The 14845-nt window shown below is 46.1% G+C and overlaps 1 non-coding gene across 1 annotated transcript; it reads right to left on the bottom strand.

Moving 5' to 3' along the window:
• Positions 1-1067: 1067 nt before the first annotated feature.
• On the bottom strand, positions 1068-1205 carry LOC114811971. The gene has a single exon (XR_003759665.1). It is a non-coding gene; the product is annotated as a small nucleolar RNA SNORA7 (small nucleolar RNA).
• Positions 1206-14845: the final 13640 nt, after the last annotated feature.

Genomic DNA, 14845 nt, shown 5'->3' with positions numbered 1-14845 from the left:
TTCCACCAGGCCATGCTACTTCTCTATTTATCCCATTTTCAGGGATGAATAAAAATGATCTTCCAGCATAAGGATTTGTTACTTGCCACTTGCTCCTGCCATTGAATCCTGAATTATTCTCTGTTTCCTATTGCTTCTCTTAGGAGCTGAGGCAGAAAACCTAGGAGCAGTTGCCTGCAGGTGTTCTAAATGGGGCCTTAATTAACAAATTACCTGACTTAAAAGCTGAATTTTAGTCCCACTCCACACCTCAACTCTACATCATCTCGCAGTGTGCCGTAGTAGGTAGTGTGCTGTATGTCATCTCGAGAGAGTTTTGTGCAGGATACTAAAGCCTAGCTCTGGAGTCAATTGACCAATCCAAGTACATTTGTATAATAATGATAATTATAGTATTTGCTAAGCATTGACTATGTGCCATCCCCTGTTCTAAGTGCCGGGGAAGATACAAGATAGTTGGGTCAGATACAATCTTTTGGACCACACAGGGATCACAATCTAAGTAGGAGGGAGAGCAGCTACTGAATCCTTACTTTACAGATGAGGCACAGAGAAGTTAAGGGACTTGCCCAAGGTCACACAGTAGGCACGTGGCAGAGCGGGATCAGATTAATAATATCATTATCATAACAATAATGATAACTGTGGTATTTGTTAAGCATTTACTATGTGCCAATCATTGCAGTATGTTCTGGTTAGAAACAAGATAATCAAGTCAGAAACAAGTCCCTGTCCTACATGGGACTCACAGTCTAAGTAGGCAAGGGCACAATTATCAAATCTCCATTTTACAGATGAGGAAACCGTCTCTGTATCACTGTAGTGTACTCTCCCAAGTGCTTAGTACAGTGGTCTGCACACAGTTGTGTCCGACCCATAGCGACACCATGGACACGTCTCTCCCAGAACGCCCCACCTCCATCTGCAATCGTTCCATTTGTGGATCCATAGAGTTTTCTTGGAAAAATTCGGAAGCGGTCTATCATTGCCTCCTTCCGCGCAGTAGACCTGAGCCTCCGCCCTCGACTCCCTCCCAAGCCGCTGCTGCCCAGCACGGGTGAGTTTTGACTTGGAGTAGATTGTCTTCAACTCACTAGCCACTGGCCAAGCTAGGAATGGAATGGATAGGCCTCTGCTTGACTCTCCCTCGCGTAGTTGAGACTGGTAGAGTACTGGAAACTCTCCAAGTGCGACCTTGAGAGGTGCTGCACACAGAAACCCCTCAACAAATATGATTGTCTGTCTGGTCTGGAGAAACAGTGTGGTTTGGTGGGTAGACCATGGGCCTTGGACACAGAAGGACCTGGGTTCTAATACTGGGTCTGCCACATGTCTGCTGTGTGACCTTGAGCATGTCACTTCACTTCTCTGGGCCTCCGTTACCTCACCTGTAAAATGGGGATTAAGACTGTGAGCCAACCTGATTAACTTATATCTGCCCCCTGCTTAGAACAGTGTGTGGCACATAGTAAGCACTTAACAAATGCCATAATTATCATCACTGATCCTGCTGGGGCTTGCCAACGTCAGAAATGAGGGGTCATTCATTCATTCATTCAATCATATTTATTGAGTGCTTACTGTGTGCAAAGCACTGTACCAAGCACGTGGGAGAGTACAATACAACAATAAACAGACACATTCCCAGCCCAGTTCTGAGCAAAGGCCTCCTGCCTCCTGCCAGAGGAAGACTCGGCCACAGCGTTGGTAGGTCCTGAAACTCTCAAAGACATCATCTTGCATTGCGATTGCTATTTGTGCATCGATCTTTTCGAAAACCCACAGAGAGCATGCCAGCATTGTCATAAATGGAAACAGCATGGCACTGAGGGAAGCAGCATGGCACTGTGGGTAGAGCACGGGTCTGGGAGTCAGAAGGTCATGGGTTTTAATCCCTGCTCTGCTACTTGCCTGCTGTGTGACACTGGGCAAGTCCCCTCGCTTTTCTGTACCTCCATGCCCTCATCTGTAAAATGAAGATTAAGATTTGAGCCCCATGTGGGACAGGGACTGTGTCCAACCCAATTTGCTTGTAATAATAATAATAATGGTGGTATTTGTTAAGCGCTTACTATGTGCCGAGCACTGTTCTAAGCGCTGGGGTCGACACAGGGGAATGAGGTTGTCCCACGTGGGGCTCACAGTCTTCATCCCCATTTTACAGATGAGGGAACTGAGGCACCGAGAAGTGAAATGACTTGCCCAAAGTCACACAGCTGACAAGTGGCCGAGCCGGGATTCAAACCCGTGACCTCTGACTCCAAAGCCTGTGCTCTTTCCACTGAGCCACGCTGCTTCTCTGTATTCACTTATATTGTATTCTGTGCTTAGTACAGTGTCTGGCACACAGTAAGCGCTTAACTTCAAAACCCTACTTAAAGCTCACCTCCTCCAAGAGGCCTTCCCAGACAGAGCTCCTCTTTTCCCTCTGCTCCCTCTACCTGCCCCTTCACCTCGCCGCAGCTAAACCCTCTTCTCCCCCCTTTCCCTCTGCTCCTCCTCTTCTCCCATCCCATCCCATCCCCTCAGCACTGTACTCATCCGCTCAACTGTATATATCTTCATTACCCTATTTATTTTGTTAATGAGATGTACATCACCCTGATTCTATTTATTTGCTATTGTTTTAATGAGATGTTCTTCCCCTTGATTCTATTTATTGCCATTGTTCTTGTCTGTCCGTCTCCCCCAATTAGACCGTAAACCCGTCAAAGGGCAGGGACTGTCTCTATCTGTTACCGATTTGTACATTCCAAGCGCTTAGTACAGTGCCCTGCACATAGTAAGCGCTCAATAAATACTATTGAATGAATGAATGAATGACAAGTACCAGAATTGTTATTATTATTATTATCTATGGGGCTGGAGGTCCATAATAGAGGTAGGTAGCCATTCTGAGAAGACTCCTCCAGGCTATTGAAATTACTGGCTTTTTCTGGATATTTGGAAAGATTGAATCGTGGCAGTCAGGCACGGATTCGTCACTGGATCCTGTTTAACCCCCCAAAGTGCTTTGAGGTACCCCATCCCCCAACCTGCCCCTCTCCTTGTTCTATCCCCACTGGCTGGGATTATGCCTGATCACCAAATCCTGTCTGTTCAACTTTCATAACATCACTAAAATCTACCCTTTCCTCTCCACCCAAACCGCTCCATGTTAATCCAACCATTTACCCTAACCCGCTTTGATTACTGCGTCAGCCTCCTTGTTGACTTCCCTGTCCCCTGCCTCTCCCCACTCCAGTCCATACTTCACTCTGCTGCCCAGATTATTTTTCTACAGAAATATTCAGTCCTTGTTTCCCCACTCCTCAAGAACCTTCAGTGGTTCCATGACTGCTAATTCCGTTGTATTGTACTCTTCCAAGTGCTAGTACAGTGCTCGGATTGATTATTGCTCATCCTTCTCCACATCAAACATAAACTCCTTACCATCGGCTTTAAAACTAACGCTCAATCACCTTGCCCTTACCTACCCTGCCTCCCCGCTTTCCTAATAATAATAATAATGTTGGTATTTGTTAAGTGCTTACTATATGCAGAGCACTGTTCTAAGTGCTGGGGTGGATACAGGGTAATAATAATGCTGGCATTTGTTAAGCGTTTACTACGTGCAGAGCACTGCTCTAAGCGCTGGGGTAGATACAAGGGAATGAGGTTGTCCCACGTGAGGCTCACAGTCTTCCTCCCCATTTTACAGATGAGGTCACTGAGGCGCAGAGATGTTAAGTGAGTTGCCCACAGTCACACAGCTGACAAGTGGCCAAGCAGAGATTCGAACCCATGACCTCTGACTCCCAAGCCTGGGCTCTTTCCACTGAGCCACGCTGCTTGTCTGCTTCTTCTGCTACACCCCAGCCCTCACACTAAACTCCTTTATTGCAACCTCCTCACTGTACCTCCATCTCATCTATGTCGCCACCAACCTCTCCCCCATGTCTTGCCTCTGGCCTGGAACTCCCTCCCTCCTCTTCTCTGACAGATGATCACTCTCCCCTCCTTCAAAACCTTATTAAAAACACATCTCCTCCAAGAGACCTTCCCCGACTAAGCCCTCACTTAAGTGATTTTCACCCTTTATTCACCCTTCCCTCAGCCCTACAGCACTTACGTACATATCTGCAATTTATTTTTATTCATACCTATTCCTCCCTTTAGACTGTGAACTCGTAGGCTGGGAATGTGTCTTCCAGTTCTGTTACATTGTACTTTCTCAAGTGCTTAGTACAGTGCTCTGCACTAGTAAATGCTCAATAAATAAATGGATTGATCAAAGCAGCGTGGCTCAGTGGAAAGAGCCCGGGCTTGGGAGTCAGAGGTCATGGGTTCGAATCCCGGCTCCGCCGCTTGTTAGCTGTGTGGCTTTGGGCAAGTCACTTAACTTCTCTGTGCCTCAGTTACCTCATCTGGAAAATGGGGATTAAGACTGTGAGCCCCGCATGGGACCTGATTACCCTGTATCTATCCCAGTGCTTAGAACAGTGCTCGGCACATAGTAAGCGCTTAACAAATACCAACGTTATTATCAAAGCCTAAACCCAGGAGGGGAGGAGAATTAAGACCCTGTGGATACAGTCTGGGTCTGGGAGTCAGAAGGACCTGGGTTCTAATTCCGGCTCTGCCACTTGTCTGTTGTGTGACCTTAGGCAAGTCACTTCACTTCTCTATGCCTCAGTTCCCTTATCTGTAAAATGGGGATTAAGACTGTGAGCTCCAAGTGGGACAGGGACTGTGTCCAACCTGATTAGCTTATTTCTACCCCAGCGCTCAGAACAGTGCTTGACACCTAGTAAAGACTTAAGAAATACTATTATTATTACTATTATAAGTATTAGTTACATGGGAATGGATGCTTCCCTGAAGTGTAGGTAGCTGTTTAGCCATGACTGTGGCAGAATTACAACTTGTGTTCAACCACTCTCGTGACCGTGGGCCCCAGTAAACGCACCAGGCAAAGCAGAGGAACAGAGCTGTATTGTAGGCAGGGGAATAACTTTCCAAGCGTGCTCTGAACAGAGTAAGTGCTTCAAAAATAGGATTGATTGATTGCCATCTACTGTTCTGATCAGCCCTATAGGTCTTTACCTCAGTCCATGGGAATGGAGGCCAATAAAGTGGATTTATTCCTGTTGGTCTGTCACTACTTTGGGGTTGTTTTAAGTGAGATTAAGTTTATTTATGTAATGGGGACTAGTAAGCTTTTTTTTTTTTAACTGTCAACTGATGACTAAACCGATTGGATATTTGACCTGGTGTTCCAGCACCCCTATTGATTTGCATATTGCCCATCTGCTAGGGCCTCAGGGTAACAGAATCAAAGCCAATAAACTTCAGTGTGAGGCAGGCAAGGTGAGGTGGCCCACTTCCAAGAATGGGAAAAGAGAGACTCAGGAAACTCTTTAGAGGGTGGAAAAAGACGTCATTGTGAGTCAATTGGGTCTGATTGGAAGGAACCCACAGAAACCCTGGTGAGTGGATGAGGGATTTCCAATATCCAGTGAAAGGGTTCATCTTTACTCAGGAAAATGTTATCTGTTCTCTAGGCACCGTCTTGGGACTCTAGGAGTGGAGCCTCTGTAGAGCTTGACCTAGTACTAAAGCAGCATGTCCTACTGGATAGAACGTGGGCTAGGGACTCAGAAGGAGCTGGGTTCCAATCCTGCCTCTACCACTTTTCTGCTGTGTGACCTTGGGCAGTCACTTCTCTGTGTCTCAGATACCTCCTCTGTAAAAGGGGGATTAAGACTGTGAGTCCAGTGTGGGACAGGGACTGTGTGCAACCTGATTACCTTGCATCTATCCCAGTGCTTAGAACAGTGCCTGGCACATAGTAAATGCTTAACAAATACCATATAAAACAAACAAAAACCTAGAGAGATGTTTCTGCATTGGTGATACTGAACTTGTGCCTACCGGGGGAGTAAAGTTGAAGTTTTATTCTGACCTAATGCCCCCGATAATAATAATAATGATGATGATGATGGCATTTGTTAAGTGCTTACTATGTGCCAGGCACTGTACTAAGCCTTGGGGTGGATACAAGTAAATTGGGTTGGACACAGTCCCTGTCCCATGTGGGGCTCAAACTCTCAATCCCCATTTTACAGATGAGGGAATTGAGGCCAAGAGAAGTGAAGTCACTCACCCAAGTTCACACAGCAGATAAGTGGCAGGGCCGGGATTAGAAGCCATGACCTTCTGACTCCCCGGCCCATGCTCTATCCACTATACCATGCTGATTCTGAACCTGTGTCTTCTGGGGGAGTAAAGCTAAAGTTTTATTTGGACCTAATGCCTCTTGTGTGCAACTTTAAATCAGCATCACCTTCAGGGGATCAGCTGACGTGGGAGAGTTTGACTCTGTGGTCAGGACCTGGGTCGTCAGCTGCTTTCAGGTGAGTGATCTCACAGGCTTGTTGAGGGCAGAAAATGTGTCTATTTATTGTTGTACTGTACTCTCCCATGCACTTCGTACAGTGCTCTGCACATAGTAACCGCTCAGTAAATACCATTGACAGGCCAAGATAATAATTGCAGTACTTGTTAAGCTGCTACTTTATGCCGAGCACTGGGGAAGATACGAGATAATCAAGTCTCACATAAGGCTCACAGTCCAGATAGGAGGGAGAACAGTATTGTATCCCCATTTTGCAGATGAGGAAACTGAGGCACAGGTAAGTAAAGTGCCATCGGTAAAATCAGTCAGTCTGGGACAGAAATTTGGAGGATTACTGGGTTGTGTTATCTCTCTGATGTGGGCAGAAGTAGTGGGGCTAGTGAGCGCGATAGATCACAGTTAAAGTTTACAAGTGTTATGGGTCAGTGTCTTTAAGGACCAGGGGTTGCACTGTAGGCTTATGATTTCTTACAGGCCCAAGGTAGCAATTATAGAAGCAGCATGGCCTAGTGGATAGAGCACGGGCCTGGGAGTCAGAAGGTCATAGGTTCTAATCCCGGCTCTGCCACTTGTCTGCTCTGTGACCCCGGGCAGGTCACTTCACTTCTCTCTGCCTCAGTTCCCTCCTCTGTAAAATAAGGTTTTAGACTGTGAGCCCCATGTGGGAGAGGGGCTGTGTCCAGTCCGATTTATTTGTGTCCACCCCAGAGCTTAGTGCACCGTCTGTCACAGTAAGTGCTTAACCACTACCACAATTATTATTATTATTTTCCAAGGTCCAAGGCTGAAGTTACACAGGAATTGAGAGGCAAAGCTTTGAAACCATGGAAGTGATTTTGAATCTTGCTTTTTCCTCAGTGAATTTCATAACCTGCCCGTGCCTGGTGATCTACTCAGAGGCTACAAAGATTGGCTAGTTCCATCTTCCTTTCTCTGTCATCATCATCACGGTCAATTGGGCACCCTTAACTGGGCTGAGGAAAAAATAGAATGAAAGTTAGCAGACAGAACGCTCACCACTAAAAGACACACCTACATAAGAAAAACAGATGGGAAGTGGCTCCGATACTGAGTCACAACGACCGGAGCATCTGAAATATTTAGTTTGGGTAGTTAACGCTTCATCAGTTTTGACTTTCTCCCATTCCCAAATGAATTCAAGTTCCTGGCTCCTGGCCGCTCTCCCTGCAGCTGTGTGTAAGCACAGAGAAGCCACGTAGTGTCTAGAGTGAAGAGCAGAGTCCTGAGAGTCAGAGAACCTGGATTCTAATCTCGGGTCTGCCGCCTCCCTGCTGTGTGACCTTGTGCAAGTCACTTCACCGCTCCACAGTTTCCTCATCTGCAAAATGGAGATTCAGTATCTGTTCTCTGTCCTACTTAGACTGTGAGCGTCATATGGGGACTGATTATCTTGAATCTACACAAGCGCTCAGTACAGTGTTTGGCACATAATAAGTTCATTCATTCATTCTATTTTATTTAATGAGCTCTTATTGTGTACAGAGCACTGTACTTAGCGCTTGAAAAGTAGAATTCAGCAACAAATGGAGACAATCCCTGTCCACAACGAGCTCACAGTCTAGAAGGGGGGAGACAGACATCAAAACAAGTAAACAGGCATCAATAGCATCAATATAAATAAATAGAATTATAGATATATACACATCATCAATAAAATAAATAGAATTATAAACATGTACAAATATGTATAAATATTCACACAAGTGCTGTTGGGCAGGGAGGGGGATAGAGCAGAGGGAGCGAGTGAGAGCAATGGGGAGGAGAGGGGGAGCAGAGGAAAAGGGAGGATCAGTCTGGGAAGGCCTCTTGGAGGAGGTGAGCTCTCAGTAGGGCTTTTAAGGGGGAAGAGAGCTAGTTTGGCGGATGTGAGGAGGGAGGGCATTCCAGGTAGGACTTGGGCCAGGGGTTGACGGCGGGACAGGTGAGAACGAGGCCCAGTGAGGAGGTTAGCGGCAGAGGAGCAGCGTGCGTGGGCTGGATTGTAGAAGGAGAGAAGGGAGGTGAGGTAGGAGGGGTCAAGGTGATGGAGAGCTTCGAAGCCAATAGTCAAGAGTTTTTGCTTGATACGGAGGTTGATCGGCAACCACTGGAGAGTTTTGAGGAGGGGAGTGAGAGTTTTGAGGAGGGCGGTGACATGCCCAGAACGTTCCTGTAGAAAGGTAATCTGGGCAGCAAAGTATAGACTGAAGCAGGGAGAGACAGGAGGTTGGGAAATCAGAAAGGATGCTGATGCAGTAATCCAGTCAGGATACGATGAATGACTGTACTCACGTGGTAGCGGTTTGGATGGAGAGGAAAGGGCGGATCTTGGTGACGTTATGAAGGTGAGACCGGCAGGTTTTGGTGACCGATTGGATATGCGGGGTGAATGATAGAGTGGAGTCAAGGATGACACCACGGTTGCGGGCTTGTGAGACGGGAAGGATGGTAGTGCCGTCCACAGTGATGGAAAAGTCAGGGGGAGGAGAGGGTTTGGAAAGGAAGATAAGGAGTTCAGTCTTGGACATGTTGAGTTTTAGGTGGCAGAAGGACATCTAGGTGGAGATGTCCTGAAAGCAGGAGAAGTTGCAAGCCTGGAGGGAGCACGAGAGAACAGGGGAGGAGATGTAGATTTGGGTATCAATAAGTGCTCAACAAAAACTATCATTATTATTACATTCACTTCCTTCCCTGGTGCTGGCGGAGACTGAGTCTTAGGGCTCATTCCTCCCAGTTCAAGCTCCTTAATGTAGGGAAAATCCTGTGGCTTTCTCTGTGCAGACACGTGGGTTCAATTGTTGAGAGTGAGAGGGATGATGCAATGTAATCCATAGAGCAGCTTTTTATCTGGCAAGAAGCACTTACCATTAAACAGAAATTCTGATTCAAGGTAACCCAGCTGTTCGTCATTTTCATCATCACCATTACTGTCAACTAATATTTAATGAACACTTTCCCGTTCTTTAGCATCTCTTCTTCCTACCTTCTGGGGTCAGAAGAAAAAACGGGCAAATTCTAATGTACCGCAGTAACCTCTGTCTCCTGGTTTACACAAGTATCTCCCCCTGGATCACATATCATGAGCACAGATGATTTGTAACCAGAAGGATGATAAAATGCGGGATTCCACAAAGATTTTTTTTTAATGGTTGTGAGGTCATGTTCATGACTGCTGACTCTCCTTTCATTTTGAATGCCTTCTCTCTGTGGCACTGCTTGAGCCAGGAGCTTGGGAGCTTTGAAATATGCCAACATAAAATAAGCTTTGAGACAGCTTGAAAAATGTGGGATTCATAATGGGCTCCACTGAAAAGGCTGTTTCGTTAAAAAAACAAACCAGCGGCCGATCTTCCTCTCTTGGAAAAACAATCACGATGAATGGGGCAATCATCATCCTTCTCTAGCCCTAGAAATCAAGCAGAGCCCAGTTAAAGCCTGGGAAGCAACAGAGCCTAGTGGAACTTCACAGGCCTGTGAGTCAGAGGACCTGGGTTCTAATCCTGCCTCTACCACTTGTCTGTTATATGACCTTGGGCAAGTCATTTAACTTTTCTGTGTCTCAGTTATCTCATTGGTACGTGGGACAACCTGATTCCCCTGTGTCTACCCCAGCGCTTAGAACAGTGCTCGGCACATAGTAAGCGCTTAACAAATACCAACATTATTATTAAATATGGGGCTTGAGACTGTGAGCCACATATGGGACATGGAGTGTATCCAATCTTGTATGCATCCCAAGGCTTAGTACAGGACCTGGCACATAGTAAGTCCTGAACAAATACCATTAAAAAAAGGCCTGTAGGTTCAGATTTTACCCTGCTAACTGCTTAACTTAACTTAACCCACCTACAATAGCAGATGACCCCGGCCTGAGCTCACTCTCTGGAGGATACTTGAATGTCTAGTAGATAGAGCACGGGTCTGACAGTCAGAAGGACCTAGGTTCTAATTCCGATTCCGCCACTTATCCGCTGTGTGACCTTGGGCATGTCACTTCACTTCTCTGTGTCTCAGTTACCTCACCTGAAAAATGGAGGTTGAGACTGTGAGCCCCGTGTGGGACAGGAACCGTGAACATCCAATCTATGTCTTGTATCTACCCCAGAGCTTAGAACAGTGCCTGGCACATAGTAAGCATAAACAAATACCATAAAAAACCCAAAACCAAACAAAAATCCATCAGCTGTGGCTGAGAACAATGTGAACTGGGAGAGCAATCAATTGTATTTATTGACCGTTTAATGTTTGCGTAGCACAGCACTAAGCACTTGGGAGAGTATGATATAACAGTTGGTAGAAACATTCCCTGCCCATGAGGAGTCTAAAGTCTAGAGGGAGATGAGTTGAATGTCAGTCTGGAAAACGATGGCAGCCCCATTGCGGTTTTCATTTTAAACCATCTCTGGGCAAAAATGGACTCTATTTAGGGTGGATAAAATAATTCAGACTCTCCAAAACACTACTGCTTGTTCTGTTCGTCTTCCCCATTTGACTCTTACATTCATTCCCGTTTGTCATAGGCTCCCAGAATGGCACCCATGGCGGCCCAACTCATCTATGTCTTCTGAACCTGCAGTTGTATGCACTTGTACCCCCAACCATCATGCTTACAGGCACACAGCCTTCTCCACCCTACCCTCAGATCCTTCCAATGCAGAACTGTCCTGCCTTTACCTCCTGGATGCCTTCAGCCACTTCTCAGGTTTGTTCCACCCAAACCTGGATGACACAGCCACTTTCATTCCTTTCCCCTTTCTCCTTTGACCTTTCTCCTTTCCTTTCCTTTTTCCTTACCATTCTTTTTTCCTTCCTGTTTCTTTTTCCATTCCATTCCTTTTCTTTTCCTTTTTCCTATCCTTCCCTTCCCTTCCCTTCCCTTCCCTTCCCTTCCCTTCCCTTCCCTTCCCTTCCCTTCCCTTCCCTTCCCTTCCCTTCCCTTCCCTTCCCTTCCCTTCCCTTCCCTTCCCTTCCCTTCCCTTCCCTTCCCTTCCCTTCCCTTCCCTTCCCTTCCCTTCCCTTCCCTTCCCTTTCCCCTCAAATCCTCATGGATGCAAGTGGGCTGGGACAGCCTTGGGAAAGAAGTGGGGCAGACACAATGGAATTGGTTTATGGCTTGGAGGAATGGAAGCAAAAGCTAGTTTAGGGATTGGGGACAGGAGGGATCGCTGTCTTATCTGTAATACATTTTATTGTCCGTCTCCCCCTGTAAAGAGGTATCTCTTTGATGGTATGGATTCATGTCCATTCATTCAATTGTATTTATTGAATGCTTTATTTACTGTGCACAGAGTACAGTACTATGCTCTTGAGACAGTATAATATAACAATTAACCAGCACATTCCTTGCCCATAACAAACTTAACTTCTGTTGTTCCCAAATGCTTGGTACTGTGTTCTGCATGCAGTAAATGTTCAGTAAATACCATTGATTGATTGATTTTTTTCCAGCCTTCCTGATAACTGACTCTGAATTTCTTGATCCTAGAAGTCTTTGTAGAGAGGGTCTTTAGGTGCGGGTGGGAACTATTTTGGTGGTGTGGGGGTGGATAAGAGGAAAGGATCCAAAGATGTGGGAGCTTCAACTACTCTCCCCTGCTACACTCCTTCTCTCTCTCCACCCTCCAACCTCCATTTGGCCAGTGTGAATGAGTGTGACCAGCGCTTTACAGGCTGGTAGAGGACTGGAATCAGGGATGACTTTGGAAAATGTTTTGTGAAGCTGGGCATGTGTCTTGGGAATAGTTTAGGGAACAGCCATGCAGTGTACGGTAAGAGATTTTGCTCCTGGGACCCAGAACCCGACACAGGTGATGGCCAGGAGAAGACCCGGATCCAAACTTGTGCTTTTCCCATTTATCACTGAACATAGGTACACTGAGGACTCATCTGTCAGTAGAAGCTCCTCCCCACCCCACAGTGACAGGTGCAGGGCCATTAAAGACTGGGAAACACCATATCAGCAAAACAAATCCCTGTAAGACAAGATTGATGCAAAAACAGGTTTTGATCAAACAGCCCCAGAACTCTTGGCAGTCTTAGAGCTCACAGCGAAGACTCAAGTCTACATCTGAAATCTATGCCCGAAGAGTGGCATAGCTTTGGAGGGGCTGCAGTCTGCAGACATCGAACTTGTCACAAGACTTAGATTAATTACGTCGGTATGCGAGGAGACGTTGCCGGAGCAGCTGTTTCGAATAGCTGCACATCAGTTCGACTTTCAGTGTCTCAGTTTTTAATAGATTGTATCATTTGAAGGTTTCACATTATCATTTGGACGAAATTCAGATATTTGAGATGGAATGATAACCCTAGCTTTTTCTCTGTTTCTGGGAAATCTTGGTTAATATGCCCTGTGTTCCTTTGCAAGATGCATAACACTCTCTTCCCGGGAATCTGACATCCTACAAAAGAATGGCTCGTAATCTCTAATTAAAAAAAATCCAAGATGACAGGCAGGAAGGTCTGCTCCTATTGCTTCAGATGCTGCCAGGGAAGTATCTGAGTTCATGAATGGTTCACTGAGACCACAGTGGAACTTATCGGCTCTTTGCGTCCTACCAGTCTGCTGAAATGTTCCATAAATTTGACTTGGATACCTGCTGCTTGAATTGATTGCTAGTGTCTGATCCAAAAATAAACTTCTTTCCCCTTTAACTGTTAGCTGTTGCCTCCTGTTACATTATACAGAACTTTACTGGGTCATGTTTTGCCACAGCAGGTTACAGGGGGTCATGTTAGCGGCCACTATAATAATAATGTTGGTATTTGTTAAGCACTTACTATGTGCAGAGCACTGTTCTAAGATCTGGGGTAGATACAGGGTAATGAGGTTGTCCCAAGTGAGGCTCACAGTCTTAATCCCCATTTTACAGATGAGGTAACTGAAGCACAGAGAAGTGAAGTGACTTGCCCACAGTCCCACAGTTGACAAGTGGCAGAGCTGGGATTCGAACCTGGGACCTCTGACTCCCAAGTCCGGGCTCTTTCCACCGAGCCACACTGCTTCACTATATGGTGGGATGAAACGGCATGGGTTGATAAGCAGTCTTGCATAGTGGATACAGCACGGGCCTGGGAGTCAGAAGGTCATGGGTTCTAATCCCGGCTCTGCCGTTTGTCTTCTGTGTGAACTTGGGCAAGTCACTTTACTTCCCTGGGCCTAAATTTCCTCATCTGTAAAACGTAGATTGACAAGGTATGGATCCAAAAGTTGGACAGTGAAAAAACAGGATAGAAAGAACATCGATTCTTTTGAAATATGGTGTTGGAGAAGGCTTTGGCGAATATCATGGACTGCCCCCAAAACAAATGGATTTTAGAGAAAATTAAACTTAGATTAGCATATTTTGGACACGTAATCCGGATTAAATTTCTGGAGAAGATACTAATGCTAGTAAAAGTCCAGGGAAAAAGTGGAAGAGGCAGACCAGCCGCTAGATGGATAGAGACCACAACAATGATAATGGAAGAACCATTAGAAAGGTTGCAGATTAGATTGTCACAATGTCACAATGTCACAATGTCACCAAGATCCGCCCTTTCCTCTCCATCCAAACTGCTATGGTGCTGGTACAAGCTCTCATAATATCCCGGCTGGATTACTGTGTCAGCTTCCTCTTGGATCTCCCTTCCTCCTGTCTCTCCCCACTCCAGTCTATTCTTCATTCCGATGCCCGGATCATCTTCCTACAGAAATGCTCTGGACATGTCACTTCCCTCCTCAAAAACCTCCAGAGGTTGCCCATAAACCTTTGCATGAAACAAAAACTCCTCACTCTTGGCTTCAAAGCTCTCCATCCCCTTGCTCCCTCCTACCTCACCTCCCTTCTCTCTTTCTACTTCCGACTATCCTGCTGTTGACCCCTGGCCCACATTCTACCGCTGTCCCGGAATGCCCTCCCTCCTCACCTCCGCCAAACTAACTTTCTTCCCCTCTTCAAAGCCCTCCTGAGAGCTCACCTCCTCCAGGAGGCCTTCCCAGACTGAGCCCCCCCTTTCCCTCTGCTTCCCCTCCCGTCCCCTCCCCCTTCCACCTCCTGCTCTTCCCCCTTTCCCTCCCCTCAGCACTGTGCTCATTTGTATGTATTTATTACCCTATTTATTTTGTTAATGAGGTGTATATCTCTTTGCTTCTATTTATCTTGATGATGTTGTCTTGTTTTGTTTTGTTCTGTTTTACTTTGCTGTCTGTCTCCCCCGTTTAGACTGTGAGCCCGTCATTGGGCGGGATAGTCTCTATCTGTTGCCGAATTGTACATTCCAAGCGCTCAGTACAGTGCTCTAGCACACAGTGAGCGCTCAATAAATACGATTGAATGAATTAATGAATGACAGGATGTTCTGGAGAAAGTATATCCATGGAGTCGCTATGAATCGGAAACGACTCGACGGCACTTAATAATAAAAATTGAGATTAAGACTGTGAGCCCCATGTAGGACAGGACCTAT

This window comes from Ornithorhynchus anatinus, chromosome 4 (genome assembly GCF_004115215.2).
Source record: "Ornithorhynchus anatinus isolate Pmale09 chromosome 4, mOrnAna1.pri.v4, whole genome shotgun sequence".
Lineage (NCBI taxonomy): Eukaryota > Metazoa > Chordata > Mammalia > Monotremata > Ornithorhynchidae > Ornithorhynchus > Ornithorhynchus anatinus.
Note: the sequence above shows the minus strand (reverse complement) of the source record. Positions and strands in the feature narration are given on the sequence as shown.